This window comes from Bombyx mandarina, chromosome 03 (assembly GCF_030267445.1).
Source record: "Bombyx mandarina strain Sakado chromosome 03, ASM3026744v2".
NCBI classification, from domain to species: domain Eukaryota; kingdom Metazoa; phylum Arthropoda; class Insecta; order Lepidoptera; family Bombycidae; genus Bombyx; species Bombyx mandarina.
Window position 1 is genome coordinate 14,075,442 of NC_143210.1, and position 16,494 is coordinate 14,091,935.

Here is a 16,494-nt window from a genome sequence, read left to right on the forward strand (position 1 = left end):
AACTTCATACCTAAACACCTTATAATAATATGTTAAATTATCACACAGTGATGTGATCAAATCTTTACATATTATTATCAAGACTCCAACTTTTAGCTTTCACAATTTGCTTATTTGTTAACAAACATGGAAAGTTTGACTAAACACAATTCGAATAAATTTTATAAAACACCAAATCAAAAATTAAGCAAGTAATCAGGAAATACGAAATGCATGTTTAGCTAATGTGTTGTTTACTCAAACTTGTTTTTCTACATACATATAATTTTTGCTGTGACGAGTCATACAAATGTGTATTAAGTATGATCATTAAATGTTCCAAATTAAAAATGCTAATAACATGTTTATTCAGTCTTATTTCATTCTAAATATTTCTAGTAGACTCATAAGTATTATTCTGTTGTAATTGCTTGTTATATTTTTAAATAACTAAGCAAAATACTTGAAAATATAAAATAATATGCAGAGAAAAACAATATTTATTTTAAACAAGTGTACAAGCTGACTGAAATCAATATTTTTATATTCATTATGCGGAATATCTTATATAGCTGTCATCGTGATTTTTAGAATAATCATTTCAATTATTTCAAAGGTAGTGTTTCAGCAAAAGAATAAAACATTCCTCGTTTTTTGAATATAAATTATCTGCCTTTTTGTGTGCATAAGGTTTAATAGATTTTATTTAAATTAAAAACTGTTTTGTTATTAAACCACCCTTTACACTTCTAGTGTAAAATGATGGTGATAATAGCCCATCCTGCAAGACAAAAAATATACCTAGAGTATTTACCACCCATAGTTAATCAACAGGTGGCTTATAAATTATTTTAGTTTCAAATTTTCTAGTTTTTTAACTAATGAATGAGATATATCCCTGCAATGGTTCAACAGCTCTTTGGAGCTCCTTCTTTGGAACAGGACTCTTCAGCTATAAGTAGAAGCTTGGCATTGTTGATACCTATGTGCATTAGTGGATGTATGTTTATTTGCTATTGAAGACAGTAAATAAAAATAAGATTAAGTATTTCTTGTGCCTTGATTGTTTATATGTGTAGATGGTTTCCTGCAATTGTATCTATGTGTTTTAAATTCACACGCCCATCCTAACATTTATAAGGCACTGAATTTATTTTCCTTCTTTTTAATATTAACAAGCACTAAAAATGAAATAAGTCTTATTCATCTCCTTTGAATCAATCCTTTATTAGCTTTCAGCCATGGTAAGACTAATCTATTAAATGACATATATGTAGTTTTGTTCGCCCATTCCTGCATCAGTTTTATTAGGTTCGGTGACGTGTCATTTTATACCGGTAGGGTATTTTGTGAGCTCACATAGTTGGGTCTGGACACTGTCTTATTTCTGCTGCAAAGCAGTAAGGAGATTTCATTCGAAACGATTGAATAGGTGTTATGCACAATTGAGAATTGCATTCACTTTCTAACGTCTATTGAATTCTGTAACTGAAGTAACTGTAGAAAATACTTGGGCTAGGTTATGGGTTTTTTCACTATACTGAGGCCTTAGAACTTATATCTCGAGGTGGGTGGTGCATTTACGTTGTAGATGTCTATGGGCTCCAGTAACCACTTAACATCAGGTGAGCTGTGAGCTTGTCCATCCAAGCAAAAAAAAAAAAAGCAGACCATAAAAAATTTTAGAGTTTTGTGTTCATCAAAACCTTTTCATTAATATTCACGTTATTTTGATGACTATAATGAATTTTACACCAATTATTTTATGGTCTAGGTTCTAGACCAAAACTATTCTCAATATGGAGGTCCAAATTGTGAGGAACACTGAATGAACCACTTATGCAAGTTAGAAATGCAATAACTGACCAGGACTTCTGCAGTATTGGAATCAATGTTTCTTTGTAAAAAGGTTTGCTTAAATCTTAGTTGTGTAAAAACCGAATAATATATTATAGTTCGGACTTGTTTTCACTATCAAGATCTGATAACAAAAAAATCTAATTCTGTCATAAAAATATATTACAACAAAAACAATGTCAGAAATAAAATTAATCATATTAATTGCCTGAGTTAGATTTTATTTATGTACTTTTTCTGTGAGACAGCTATATGGTATGTATCAAAATAGAAGGAATAATGTGGGAACTATTTAAAAAAAGATCACTTGGAAATGAATAATTCATTGAAAATAATTTGCACATTATGCCTAAACATGCTGTTTTTACTGCAAGGCATATTCCTAGTTGAAGGATTGACCATTAACATTAACACACATTGCCCCTAGGTCATAAATCATGAGAATTTGGTTGTATTACTTATCAATTAATAATTGATACAAAACTTAACTTGTGAAAATTCCCAACAACTATATAATATTACTAAGCTTATATCAAACAATCTTAACTTCCTGTGAAGAAAACTAATGCTTAAAACTAATTGTTATGCTAGGACACCGTCATCTCACTTAAGGCTTCACTTTGACAGTTAATAATGCTCCATTTTTTATCTCATGAGATTGGCTGTCCATGTTTATACGGATAATAATCTTCTTTCAAAATCTCAAGTCTAACTATGAAGTTGCTGTTATACAATTAAGCCTAATTTCAAATGAATTTGTTTAAATATGGAATTTCACTTTCAAATTCAATGATTAATTTATTGATTAGTGTTTTGTTTTCGCTACATTTGTATCTTTTTCATCAATAACGGACACGATAAAAATATGAGTAATGATGGAATACGTCATAGTTCCGTCGCGACAGCAATGCCGCACAAACAGCTCATAACATTAATGACGTGTGCGGAGTGAAAACTACAAACGGACGCACTACTCCCTATTGGTTTGACGGTTTCGACATGGAAAATTTGATCTAAAATATGAACCCCGTAGTCGCCTGTGTCTGGCTGTAGTATTGACCGCGGTGACCTCTCTGCTCTGGCCGAGTTCTGAACCCGGACTAAGATCGTCTGGTGTTGTAGGGCCCTAAAACATCTTTGGGCCCGCGTTCTGCTCGGACCGTCAAGTCCCGCATACGCCGCGTGCCCCCTGGGCGTGGGAACCTCGTAGGAAGTTCGGCACCTTGCTCGAAAAAAAAAATTGCCTTGATTAACACAGAACGAAGGAATTTGACCGTCTTGTCACTTGCGATAAAAAATTTATTCATTTTGATAATCGTAAGCCGACTTCATGTTGGTTAGACCATGGCTCAACATCTAGGCCCCAAACGAAAAACCGCCCCCTAAAGAGTCACGGTAACTGTGTGGTAGTCTAGTGCGCGTATAATACATCACGGCTTCTCACCAAATGCCACCAGCATTACCGTAGATGCGTAATTTGAGGAGTTGGGAGACAATGACGGAGAAGCTCGCTTATCGCCGTCCAGCTTTTGTAATCGCTCGTCTTCGACCGTACTCACCAGACCTTGCGTTGACAGAATTCTACCATTTCCAAAGTTTGCCAGGGAAAAAATTTAATATCCGAGAGGCAGTACAAAATGCCTTTGAAGAGTTTGTTGACTTCCGTACACATGCCTTCTTCAAAAAGAGCACTGAGAAATTACCACTGCGCTGGCAGAGAGGCATGAATACCACGGGGGCATATTTTAAATGATAATTTGGTAGGTCGCAAGACCTAAATACTTTCTAATTTATGAGCACATACAGATTTGAATATCCAAATTTTTATTATAATGAAATACTTCTTGGTCTGTGTGAATTTTTGCATAATCAATATCTAATTCTATTAACTGGAATTTAAACAATTCGAAACCACACCTATTGAATGGGCAGTTCAGTGTGCTTAGCCACTTCGATAAAGCGGCACGACACGAGAACCCTCTCATCGTGGCCGCCGGTAACTACATTCCCGATCCTGCGGACAGAATGGAAAGCAGTCGACGTCGCCCAAAACACGTCATCTCGGATCCGCCCGATCCACTAACGGTGCTTTTAGGTAATTCAAGCACCGGTCACCGTTCTCGTCGAACCCGTCGCTTGCGACGAAGGGCTCGACGAGTAAATTAACTCTCAGACACAGCCCACTGAGTTTCTCGCCGGATCTTCTCAGTGGGTCGCGTTTCCGATCCGGTGGTAGATTCTGCGAAGCACGACTCTTGCTAGGGTTCGTGTTAGCAACGTCATCAGGTTTGAGCCCCGTGAGCTCACCTACAAAAGTTAGGGTTACGCTGACATAGCCTCTCAAGGCTCTCAGCTTAGGTAGGAAAAAAAAAAAAAAAAAAAAAGTGTGCTTAGTGCGAGTTTTTTAACGTTCTCGATAGCGTAAACGTTAACCCAGTTTTGTATGCAGTTGAAACAGCGCCCCTAGCGGCAAACGGTCCCATTCCATACAAATATGAGCTAACTTTTACGCTATCCTGAACGTTAAAAAACTCGCACTAAGCGCACACCTCTAAAATACCAGCACGTGTGAGGGAACACATGCCGAAAGTGAAGACGATTGAGACGTTGATGCTTCCTTTTAACGGGTCAATGTTTCTGTTCGATTTTCTTATTTTCATGTCCAGTCTTATTTACGGGCAAAAACGGATTTGAATAGGTATCATCTGATTTTTTATCGTTTTAAATAATAATTTACGTTACTTGAATTTCAAAATGTTAACTGCTTTACACACTCTTAAATAAATTTAATAATGGTTAATTATTGCTAACATTTTACTAAACATTTCAAAAAAATCCAAACAAATGGTCAATTTAGTTTAAGATAATTATGATTCTCGCCACAATGACCAAAAATAATTGGTAAGTTGCTAATAATGTATATTGATATATAGAGGGTATACAAAAAAATCTTCATTCTCCTATATATCAGAAACTACTAGTATTTTATTCATCGGAAGACCACCCTGGTAACGGACGCGGGTAAATGTTTGTCTCCCTCAAGCGACAAAACAAAGTGAAAATTTGACTAATATAATACAACTAGAGCTTTTGCTCGCGACTTCGTCCGCGTGGAATAGTTCACAAATAATGCTTTATTTTTTCGTTTTATCGTTTTAAATAATAATTTACGTTACTTGAATTTTAAAATGTTAACTGCTTTACACACTCTTAAATAAATTTAATAATGGTTAATTATTGCTAACATTTTACTAAACATTTCAAAGAAATCCAAACAAATGGTCAATTTAGTTTAAGATAATTATGATTCTCGCCACAATTACCAAAAATAATTGGTAAGTTGCTAATAATGTATATTGATATATAGAGGGTACACAAAAAAATCTTCATTCTCCTATATATCAGAAACTACTAGTATTTTATTCATCGGAAGACCACCCTGGTAACGGACGCGGGTAAATGTTTGTCTCCCTCAAGCGACAAAACAAAGTGAAAATTTGACTAATATAATACAACTAGAGCTTTTGCCCGCGACTTCGTCCGCGTGGAATAGTTCACAAATAATGCTTTATTTTAGAAAAATATTGGTTAGCACAAAAACGTTATAGTGAGCCAACCTTAACATATAGACATATGCTGTCGCGGAGTTTTATAGATTTTGTAAAGGGGAACAATTCTGTTATACATTATTTTAGCGAAACCGTTTCTGCAGCGCACGCAATGGAAGCTCTCAAAAGAAAAAAAAGCGATTTTGAAACATTCTTTATTGGTGCTCTGCTTGTATTGGTCTTAGCGTGATGTTATATAGCCTATAGCCTTCCTCAATAAATGGGCCATCTAACACTGAAATAATTTTTCAAATCCGACCATTAGTTCTTGAGATTAGCGCGTTCAAACAAACAAACAAACTTTTCAGCTTTATAATATTATTATAGATTAATATAAAAATGTAAATAATTTCTTAAGGTAAGCAAGCCTCTAAAATGTCAATGAAATTAGCCTCGCATACCACGATCTTTAATTAATAAAAATATATTATTAATCAGTTGACATAGAATTGCTATCTCTTAAACTTCGTAACGTCAAGGGCAGACAGGAATTCGACAATCAGTCATTCACCTCTCAAAATACCCTCCTGATTTCTAAGTCTGTCTCAATCTGAATACTATGTTGGGTTTTTGGGCACTGACAAGATTATATTACAGTAAATTAAGATCACAGTCTTATACGTCTCATCAGTTCCTACTGCGGTAGCTTTCCGACTTGAAGGATAGAAGGTAAATTCGCAATCAAAACATGACAACATTAACAAATTTGCTGACCATACCTGATGAAATAATCAATGCAGAAATGTTCTTTGTCGTTTTTTCATTCTCTACTGAACCTAACATTCAATAAAACTCATTGAATGTATTAAAGTCAATCGCTAGAGTACCGTTGTTCATTACACTAAGTCGTTCCATGAAGAACTCCCGCGTAAACAGTGCTTAAAGTAAATAGCCATTCCATTGACCCGCCCGGCCCCTTCGTCAGACAAACCAAACCACAAAAAAAAACGGCTTCGTCCGATATCGAAAAGGCCCTAAAAAAATCGCACGTTGTGGAAATACACTAGAGCGGATTTTCAAGGTAAGCCCGAGTGTCACTGACCTTAATCGTACTCTGCTATCCTACGAGTAAACATCGCAGGCCTCATAATCAATCACAATAAAACTAATAACCGACACACATACATACATGTATAAACGTTTCGATGCCTTATGATTGGGATTTATTTATGTTCCGGGGTTCGGTGCAGGGAATATGTAATGCGTGTTGGAGAGATGGCCGTAATGACTAATTATAAATTAGCCTTATTGATGGGAGCTCGGATTAGTTCCGCATCCGTAAGATCTATATCTGGCTCGATAATCTGGCCGTGTATGTGTGTGTGTGTGTATTTTTTTATTAATTAAATATTTAGTCGTCGCGAGTATTGTTGTTTGTCGTCCGTGAGGTTACGCAACTCGACCAGCAGAACAATAGCTGCGAAATGTCATAGAATCGTAAAACACTTAAAGTGCGCCATTCAGTACAGTTTGTTGAATGAGTGTGCCGTGGGAAAGCTCTACGTCTCATGGTTATTGTAGTGCTTATGATGTTTCAATGAACGTGGCGTCGCGGTGCCTACATTACTGTTTGTACGATGACTTTTTGTTGAGGTTTCGTAGCTAAATGACGAACAGAATCATTGCAGTTGCGTCATGTTTTTGTTATTGCATTTAGACGGATAAACAAGCTTCACTATTACCCACCTGGTATTAAATGGTTAACATAAACTCTAAATTGCATTACTAAATTGTAACAGATGCGCATACCGATGGTGGTGGCAGAAATTGACAGTATGGGCCAATAAAGTTTATCTATCTACAGGATTATAGTTATTGTTTTGCGTATTTAAACAAGTAATAGGAACTCTCGAAAGCAGTGGTTTGTCTCCTCGCCGAACTCGCCGAAAGGCTCGACGAGTAAATTAACCCACAGACACAGCCCATTGAGTTTCTCGGCGGATCTTCTCAGTAGGTCGCGTTTCCGATCCGGTGGTAGATTCTGCGAAGTACTACTATTGCTAGGGCCAGTGTTAGCAACACTCCGGTTTGAGCCCCGTGAGCTCACCTACACGTCAATGAAGCTGAAATAGCCCCTCAAGGCTATCAGCATAGGTAGCAAAAAAAAAAGTGGTTCGTGTCCAGTATTGAACTTGAAACCCCTTAGTGTGAGAAACAGATGTCGTCGCGCGCTAAGCTGCCATACCAATAACGCAATAAAATATAGACTGATTTCTGTAGGTATGACACGCCGAATCTATTTGTTAAATATACAACTTGTAAACATGATTTGTATCGAACATTTTTTTTTATCTTTAAACACATACGCACGTATGTTACCGTAGAATGATAAAACGTAACTCTTCAATGTAGGTACTAGGATTTGATAATTTTTGAGAGCTGTTTTGATGTACGCTTTTGAATTTGTGTTTTTATGATCGTATCTTGGTACATCTAATTCTCATCACGGCGTGTTGTGTGATTGCTCGGTGTTGCCACAATCCTTCCTATTTCTTTTACTTACCTTATAGTACATTCTAATTTCATAGGTGGAACAGTTATGAAGTCGTCGTTGCCTAAAGGATAAGACGTCCGGTGCATTCGTGTCGAGCGATGCACCGGTGTTCGAATTCCACTGGCGGGTACCAATTTTTCTAATGAAATACGTACTTAACAAATGTTCACGATTGACTTCCACGGTGAAGAAAAAACATCGTGTAATAAAAATCAAACACGCAAAATTATAATTTGCGTAATTACTGGTGGCGTCTTGTGAGTCCACACGGGTAGGTAATACTACCCTGCCTATTTCTGCCGTGAAGCAGTAGTGCGTTTCGGTTCGAAGGGTGGGGCAGCCGTTGTAACTATACTGAGACCTTAGAACTCAAATCTCAAGGTGGGTGGCGGCATTTACGTTGCAGATGTATATGGGCTCCTAACCACTTAACACTAGGTGGGCTGTGAGCTCGTCCACCCATCTACGAAATAAAAAAATTAAAAAAGCTACGCATTACTATTGAAATGCTTTACTTCATGTCTCAAGTTAAATGGTGGCAGTCATTCTGTGATGTATAGTATAGACTCCAGCAACCATTTAAGTTCAGGAGGACCGTGAGTACGTACGTCCGTCTGTAGACAGATCTGTTCTAAACGGTCAATGGCAATCAATAAACAATCACAAAACGCGCGGAGAATCTAAAATAGCAACGCTATTGGTTAAACATAATCGTGACGTCACATACGATGCTCTCGAAAAAAGTGAAATAGAACGATAGAACTATTTTAAAACGTCACAAATCACAAACGTTAACAATGAGCACAACCTTCGCCTTATTCTGCGTATGTCCTTGGCATGATTGTTATAATTTTGGTTCTCATTGACGTAAACTACCGCATTCTATGATCGCCTTTCACTAGAGTTCAATTTGTCAATTGAATTAGTTGTACACTGTGTCTCAAAATCAATCATAGTGCAGAAGAATCGCAGTCAGACAACGAGCAAGGAAACAAATTATAATGTTGTGCACTTTCTGTGTGCGATATTCAAAATATAACATCAGTTTGAAATAACTGAATGTAGTTTAAAAACTTAAAAAAACCTTAGCAACCCGAACTGAAAATTTTATTAATTTAATGCCTTTGTTTTTTAATCGAAGTTATAAAATGATTGTATTGTCATCGGTATTTGATACGTGTGCAAATTTTCAAGTTAATATGACTTCTTGAAGTCGATTAAAAGGTTGGAAGATCTCGATACATTATTATATGCAAACAAACATACAAAAATATCAAGTCAATAAAAGCGCGTTAAAATTACTTAATCTTAAAAACAATCATGCTTTCTTTTTCTTTATACAAGACAGGATTTCCGTTTCTGGGCTAAACGCAAACTTTTATGACACATTGTATGTTTTTGTTATTATTACTTTATGTAGGTATTTACTGTAGCCTCGTTTTGATCCAAATGTTAAGATTAGCGAGCAATTTTTAGTGCAATATTGAATGTCTTTAGATAATAAGTACGTAAATAAATATGACCACGTAGTTGTAGATTTTGCGAAGCATTGCTCTTTTTTTATTGCTTCGATAGGTGGACGAGCTCATAGCTCACCTGATGTTAAGTGGTTACTGTAGCCCATAGACATCTACGACGTAAATGCGCCACCCACCTTGAGTTATCAGTTCTAAGGTCTCAGCATAGTTACAACGGCTACCCCGCCCTTCAAACCGAAACGCATTACTGCTTCACGGCCGAAATAGGCAGGGTTGTGGTTACCTACCCGCGCAAACTCACAAGAGGTCCTACCACCAGTTGCTAGGGCCAGTGAAAGCAAATTCTCTCAGGTTGAGCCCGTGAGCTCACCTACTCATCTGCGCGAAGCTAGAATACCCTCTTAGGCTACCAGCTAATAGATAGGGGAAAAACTTGAAATATCACTGTACTACCCTCTCACTCCGGAAAGCAAGCCTGCTTTATACAGAAATAAGCAGGGTTTGTGGTACCTACACGTGCGGCCCAGAATATGTCCTGCCGCTAATAATTGGTTAACTAATAAATTAAGTCAGTTATAAACACTTGTTTAAGAAGCTGTTTGGTTAAAAGGAAAAAAAGACGTATTGCAAATTTCTTATAACTTCGCGCTAAAAGGTACAGGTTTAAAAAATCATTAGGAATATCGGAGAATAAAAAAAAAGTTTTTAAATAATCTTTTTTTTTTAAATCGCTATGTCAAATGCTCCATATTTTTTTCAGTTATAACAACTGTTTTCACGCATCGTATTGACAGAATATTTGAAGATTTGTAACAGTCTTATTGCTTTTTGGGTTATGGTGAATTTTAAAAAATCTACACAGTACTCAACGTTACGTCTTTCTGCCACGATCTAGAACTAAATCCGAGGAATCAATCAGTAAATACTATTTAGTATGGTACCGCGAACAAGCTTTTTATACCTTTTGTTATAAATGTAAAAACTTATATTACGTTTTTTTTTTTTTATTGCTTAGATTGTTGGACGTGCTCTCAGCCCACCTTGTGTTAAGTGGCTACTGGATCCCATAGATATCTATGACGTAAATGCGCCACCCACCATTGAGATATAAGTTCTAAGGTCTCAGTATAGTTACAACGGCTGCCCCACCCTTCAAACCGAAACGCATTACTGCTTCACGGCAGAAATAGGCGGGGTGGTGGTACCTACCCGTGCGGAATCATAAGAGGTCCTACCACCAGTAGAAAACTTATCAAGTTTAATTCTAATCTTAATTCTGGAAAAGCTCTCACCTTTTAACTTCCCTTACTCTGTTTCCTGAGCTCTATGACCTGTCCTTCTCCAAACTGGGTTTGCGGAAAGTATATACTCAACGGTAGGCACCGACTTGGCATTACTGACGTCCGCTAACGACGGTAACTACTTCCCATCAGGTGGGCCGTGTGCTCGTCTGCATCTGGGCAGGGTGTTAAAAAAGAAAAACAAAAAGTGTGGTGTCGTGGGACACCGGATAGGAACGAAGTTCCATATTATATTAAAAATAATTTTAAGTTCTATTCGAGGTATAAAGAAAATAATTATTCGGGTATACATTTTGTACTATGATTTTTTATTGATAAAAAAAAAACTACTTTACAAAGTTATCAACTTTATTTTATTACAATGATCTATAAAAAATATATTATAATATTATATGTACTTACAAAGAAACAGCTATTTATATGAATAATGATATAACCGTCATCACGTAGATACATTAGACACTGTATAGCCATCATGCTAAGACTATACATAAATAATAAAAATCTTACGTTACGGACGTTTTTTCCCGGTTAGGGTACCCCTCCGCATCGTCCCAAAAGGAACTTCGTTCGAAAAAAAAAAAACTGACTTTGAAAAGTCTCTCAGATAACCACATCGAATTATCAATGTACGTAATAAACACAATGTTTTTATTGTTATCAGATTCCTAAATGAATAATTTGTTCACAAACATATTTGTTAATGATGTTGATAAAGAGTGATTAATTTATATGATATTTTCGATCGATTAACATTTCTTACAAGTAAGGTACTTGCGATGACACCATTGTTATTTAGATTCTCTTTGCTTTTTTTTGGGCTGATAATGTCTCGCGAATGTTTCCCGAGGCCCATAGAAACAAATATAGAAGTCATAAAGTGATTACTGAAAAATGAAGATATGCAACATAAATGCTGCATCTATTTCTCTATTTCTCCTCTTTAAAAACTACATTAAAATATTGCACACATCAAGGAAAGGTTGTGTACTCGATTTTTTTTTATTTTTCCTTCAGTTACGTTGCCGTGACACTTATTATTTTTGTTACTGACTTAAATACTTAACAAATTTAATCTACACATTGTCGCTAAGCTGTTTTTCTAAAGACATTACATAATTATATTAACAAAGACTCGAGTTTTCAGATTGGAATTTTCTTTACTGAATAAAAAAATTATTACACTGAAATATGATTTTTGTTAAGACATGATTTTCTACGGTAGTATGATGGCGCAATTTAAGTTAGTCTTTATGCAAAGCCATTGTACTGGATGCTTTAATTTGATTGCTTTCGAAGGCAGACGAATATATGTGGGACTGGGTGGTGGGTGGTCACTGTAATGGATGTGGAACATGCCAGGATCACAGTCTAGCCGCTGCCCCCGGCTGACCTCATCGAGCAGTTTTTGAGCTCTCGTAAACACGTTCCAATTTACCTTTTAAGTATAAGTAGTGAAGTTCGGGGTTAACTTCACTGCTTGGACTTAAAAGGTTCAGGGTAGGGTCAATGGCAAAAGATCTCGTGGACGTAGCCACATGCGCTGGACTGATCAGGTGAAAGACCTTACTAAAATCCCACTTAACGAGTGCGTGCGCTAAAGCCTTGTTCGCACTAGGCGAGTATTTTAGTCGAGTACCGAGTAATTTTGTGGCTAAACTACTCGCTACTCACCCGATAAAAATAGAACAAAATGGATTGACTTGACTAAATTATTTACTAACCTACTCGACTAAATTTTTGGTGTTGAGACACATTTAGCTTCTAAATTTTTCGGTACTCGACTAAAATACTCGCCTAGTTTGAACAAGGCTTAAGCCTCGGTTCGCAAACTACGGAAAACATCTCTCAAGGCTTTAATAAACAAGAATTCCACATGACCGCGACTGCTCTGCCGACTATGATGAGTGAAGTCAACAATTGAAAGCTGTACAAAATTAGCTTATCCCTCATTTTTGTAAATAAAACAGTTTTTTTTATAGCTCAAAAAATAATATATTATTAAAATACTTTTTACTGGTGGTAGGACATCTTGTGTGTGCGTACGGGTAGGTACCATCACCCCGCCTATTTCATTTTTTTTTTTTTTTTTTTATTGCTTAGATGGGTAGACGAGCTCACAGCCCACCTGGTGTTAAGTGGTTACTGGAGCCCATAGACATCCTCAACGTAAATGCGCCACCCACCTTGAGATATAAGTTCTAAGGTCTCAGTATAGTTATAACGGCTGCCCCACCCTTCAAACCGAAACGCATTACTGCTTCACGGCAGAAATAGGCAGGGCGGTGGTACCTATCCGCGCGGACTCACAAGAGGTCCTACCACCAGTAATTACGCAAATTATAATTTTGCGGGTTTCATTTTTATTACACGATGTTATTCCTTCATCGTGGAAGTCAATCGTGAACATTTGTTGAGTACGTATTTCATTAGAAAAATTGGTACCCGCCTGAGATTCGAACATCGGTGCATCGCTCAACACGAATGCACCGGACGTCTTATCCGTTAGGCCACGACGACTTCAGAACGGCTTCTGCCGTGAAGCAGTAATGCGTTTCGGTTTGAAGGGTGGGGCAGCCGTTGTACTGTTAAAGCTGGGACCTCAGCACTCTTGTCTCAAGGTGGGTGGCAGCATTTACGTTGTAGATGTCTATGTGCTCCAGTAACCACTTAACACTAGGTTGGCTGTGAGCTCGTCCAACCATCTAAGCAATAAAGAAAAAAAAATGATAATAATTAGGACTAGCAACCATAGAAATACATAACAATGTTGTATCGAAATTTAAATATTAACGCTATAAGTAATTACATACTCGGCCGTGACGTTATTGAAAAATTAAATTGAATCTCGACCGCAATACCGTGAACGCAACAGTGAAAACCCAACTCAAAATAAACATTTGTGGTTGTTGTAATCAGAACATTACGTAAATAACATAATGTGCAGCGGCTTAGAAAAAAAAAACAACAACATACGTTTTATAAATATAATACATCATCGCTAAACGAATCGAATAAGCTAAATATTATTAGGTATTTTTGTACATAATAAGTTCGTTGGTTTAAAACTGTTTGTAGAAAACAATGTAAGGGTATTGTTTGTCTTTAGTCCTTGAAATGTTAAGGACGGGATAATTTTTTTAAGAGTTTTTGTGACCTGGTAACTAAGACCTTTAAGTCAAGTCTTATTTAAATTTTAATGAAATGAAATAAAGTTGATTAACATGAAACGTGGCATGAAATGAAAACGAAATGAAAAGAGATGAGATGATGTGGGATGAAATATATAATCTCAGTAAAATGTTGGTCATTTACTGAGAATTTTTCAGTGGACTTTTTAGAGGATCCCGAGAAGTTGCGTCCAGCGGCTTTGTTTTATTTCCACACATTTGTGCACTTTCACAGATACTAAACAGTTAATAAAGTACCGTTATTACACATTTAAACCTGAATAAACATTAAATAGACAAAATAAAACAAATCACACAACTTCACTCCTCGCGTTCCGGCTAAAAAGTCCAAGGATGGGAAGGTTCGCCAGATACACATAACGTGAATACAGCTACCCACCTTCGGGCATAAGATCGAAGTATTCGTTGTAATGTAATGTAAATGCTGTCCTCTTGAAATGGAACACATTACTGCTTGCTGCACATGTAGGGTAGGAAGGTGGTACCTACATACCCGTACGAGTTAAAGGTATCCCCGGGCCATTAGGGTGCCGGGTATTTGGCCGCATCAATTTTCACCACTAGTCAATCAGCTCTATCAAGGTAACAGCGTCAAATCAGCAAAATTCAATATGAAATTTGCTGATTTGACGATATTGCTGATAGCATAAACTAGAAAAATTGTTGCTGATCGTAAGAATCAGTCTATTTTTAATTTCTATTTTGTTGCTGATTCTTTAGGCCCATTTGAACATTGTTCGATGAAGCAACTGAATTTTTTAGCATTTTTCTGTTCAGCAAGTCAAGTTCAAGATGGCATGAACTAGAAAAGTTGTTGCTGATCGTAAGAATCAGTTTATTTTTAATTTCTATTTTGTTGCTGATTCTTTAGACCCATTTGAACATTGTTCCATGAAGTAACTGAATTTTTCAGCATTTTTCTGTTCAGCAAGTCAAGTTCAAGATGGCATAAACTAGAAAAATTGTTGCTGATCGTAAGAATCAGTCTATTTTTAGTTTCTATTTTGTTGCTGATTCTTTAGGCCTATTTGAACATTGTTGTATGTGGCAACTAAATTTTTTAGCATTTTTCTGTTCAGCAAGTCTTGACTTGCTGAACAGAAAAAGTGACCAGGTTTTGCGACCTGGTCATGGCGTTCCGTGAGGCTGAGGAGCGCGAAAGGGAGTGGGATCCCTCTTCGGCTTCACAGCGAAGAAGGCGGAGTGAGCGGCACGGGCGCGAAGCTCCCGTTCATCTCCCGTAGGGGCTGTCGGGTGCCGGGTGCGGGGGTGCCCGGTACTCGGCTGTTGGTCCGGTGGTGAGGCGGCGCAAGGTGGCTCCTGTGCACCGCTCACGGTGTGTCTCCGAGACGACGTCCTGCGGGATTTTCCCGGGGATGGAGTGCCGTCCTATTAACAGGATGGGTACCGGCGACGGCGAGCCTTCGGCGCGCACTGTGCGGTACCGTGGGTTTCGTGGAGTCGGAGTGGTGGGGCTCGATGGGGTTTAGTCGGTAGTCGTTCTGCGGGGCAAGTGCTTCGCGCGCCTTTTTCAAGGCGTAGTCTCCTGTGAGAAATTGGGGGAGGTGAAGGACCTCGGCTCTTCTCTTCTCCCCTTCTTCCTCTCAGGAGGCGCCGGAGTCCGACATAACCCGGTCTGTTACCCCCCTCGACCGGGTATCCGTAAATGGATTCCCCAGCGTTAAAAAGGCCCATTTGAACATTGTTCAATGCAGCAACTAAATTTTATTTTCATTTTTTGTTTAGCAAGTCGAGTTCAAGCTAGCATGTGTTAAAAAAATCATTGCCAATTTAAAAAATACGTCAGGTCTTTTTTTTTTTTTTTTTCGTTAGTGCTTACTTGCAGCAACAAATGAGCAACAAATTTTGGTTCAATAGTTGATTCGATATTTATTGATTTATCAAAATTTTATGCTAGCTTTATATGAAGTTAGCAGTAATTGCGATTTTTCGCGAACGGCTCAAGCAACAAAATCGCGGTTTTAGCAACTAAATAGCAACAAAAAAGCTACAAATTTTGCATAATTTCATATTGAATTTTGCTGATTTGACGCTGCTACCTTGATAGAGCTAGTCAATCTATTCAAGAATCTACAAGAATCTATTGCCGGTTTCCGATTTCTTTGAACCATTTTTCATATCTCCCAATTTTGGAAACAGTATGTAACATTAGTCTCTTTCATAGATGGTTGGACGAGCTCACAGCCCACCTGGTGTTAAGTGGTTACCGGAGCCCATAGACATCTACAAGGTAAATGCTGCCACCCACCTTGAGATATGTGTTCTAAGGTCTCAGTATAGTTACAACGGCTGCCCCTCCCTTCAAAGCGAAACGCATTACTGGTTCACGACAGAAATAGGGAGGGTGGTGGTACAAGAGGGCGTACCACCAGTAAATTTCTTCGGTTTCTTAAAGATTTACCGAAAGCTTTACTGGTGGTGGGGCCTCTTGGGAGCCTGCACATGTATGTGCTACCACCCTGTCTATTTCAAATAACCCAGTTTAATTAATATAAAAATGAGTAAGAACAGACACCGTGATATTTTGTTAAATAATCAACAAAATTAATCTAGCGCTTATTTTGT

At 37.5% G+C, this 16,494-nt stretch overlaps 1 protein-coding gene across 6 annotated transcripts in view; it reads left to right on the top strand.

The window, feature by feature from the left end:
• Positions 1-16,494, top strand: part of LOC114247063 (insulin receptor substrate 1 chico) — a 37,255-nt gene that overhangs the window by 1,195 nt on the left and 19,566 nt on the right. The window lies entirely within an intron of this gene.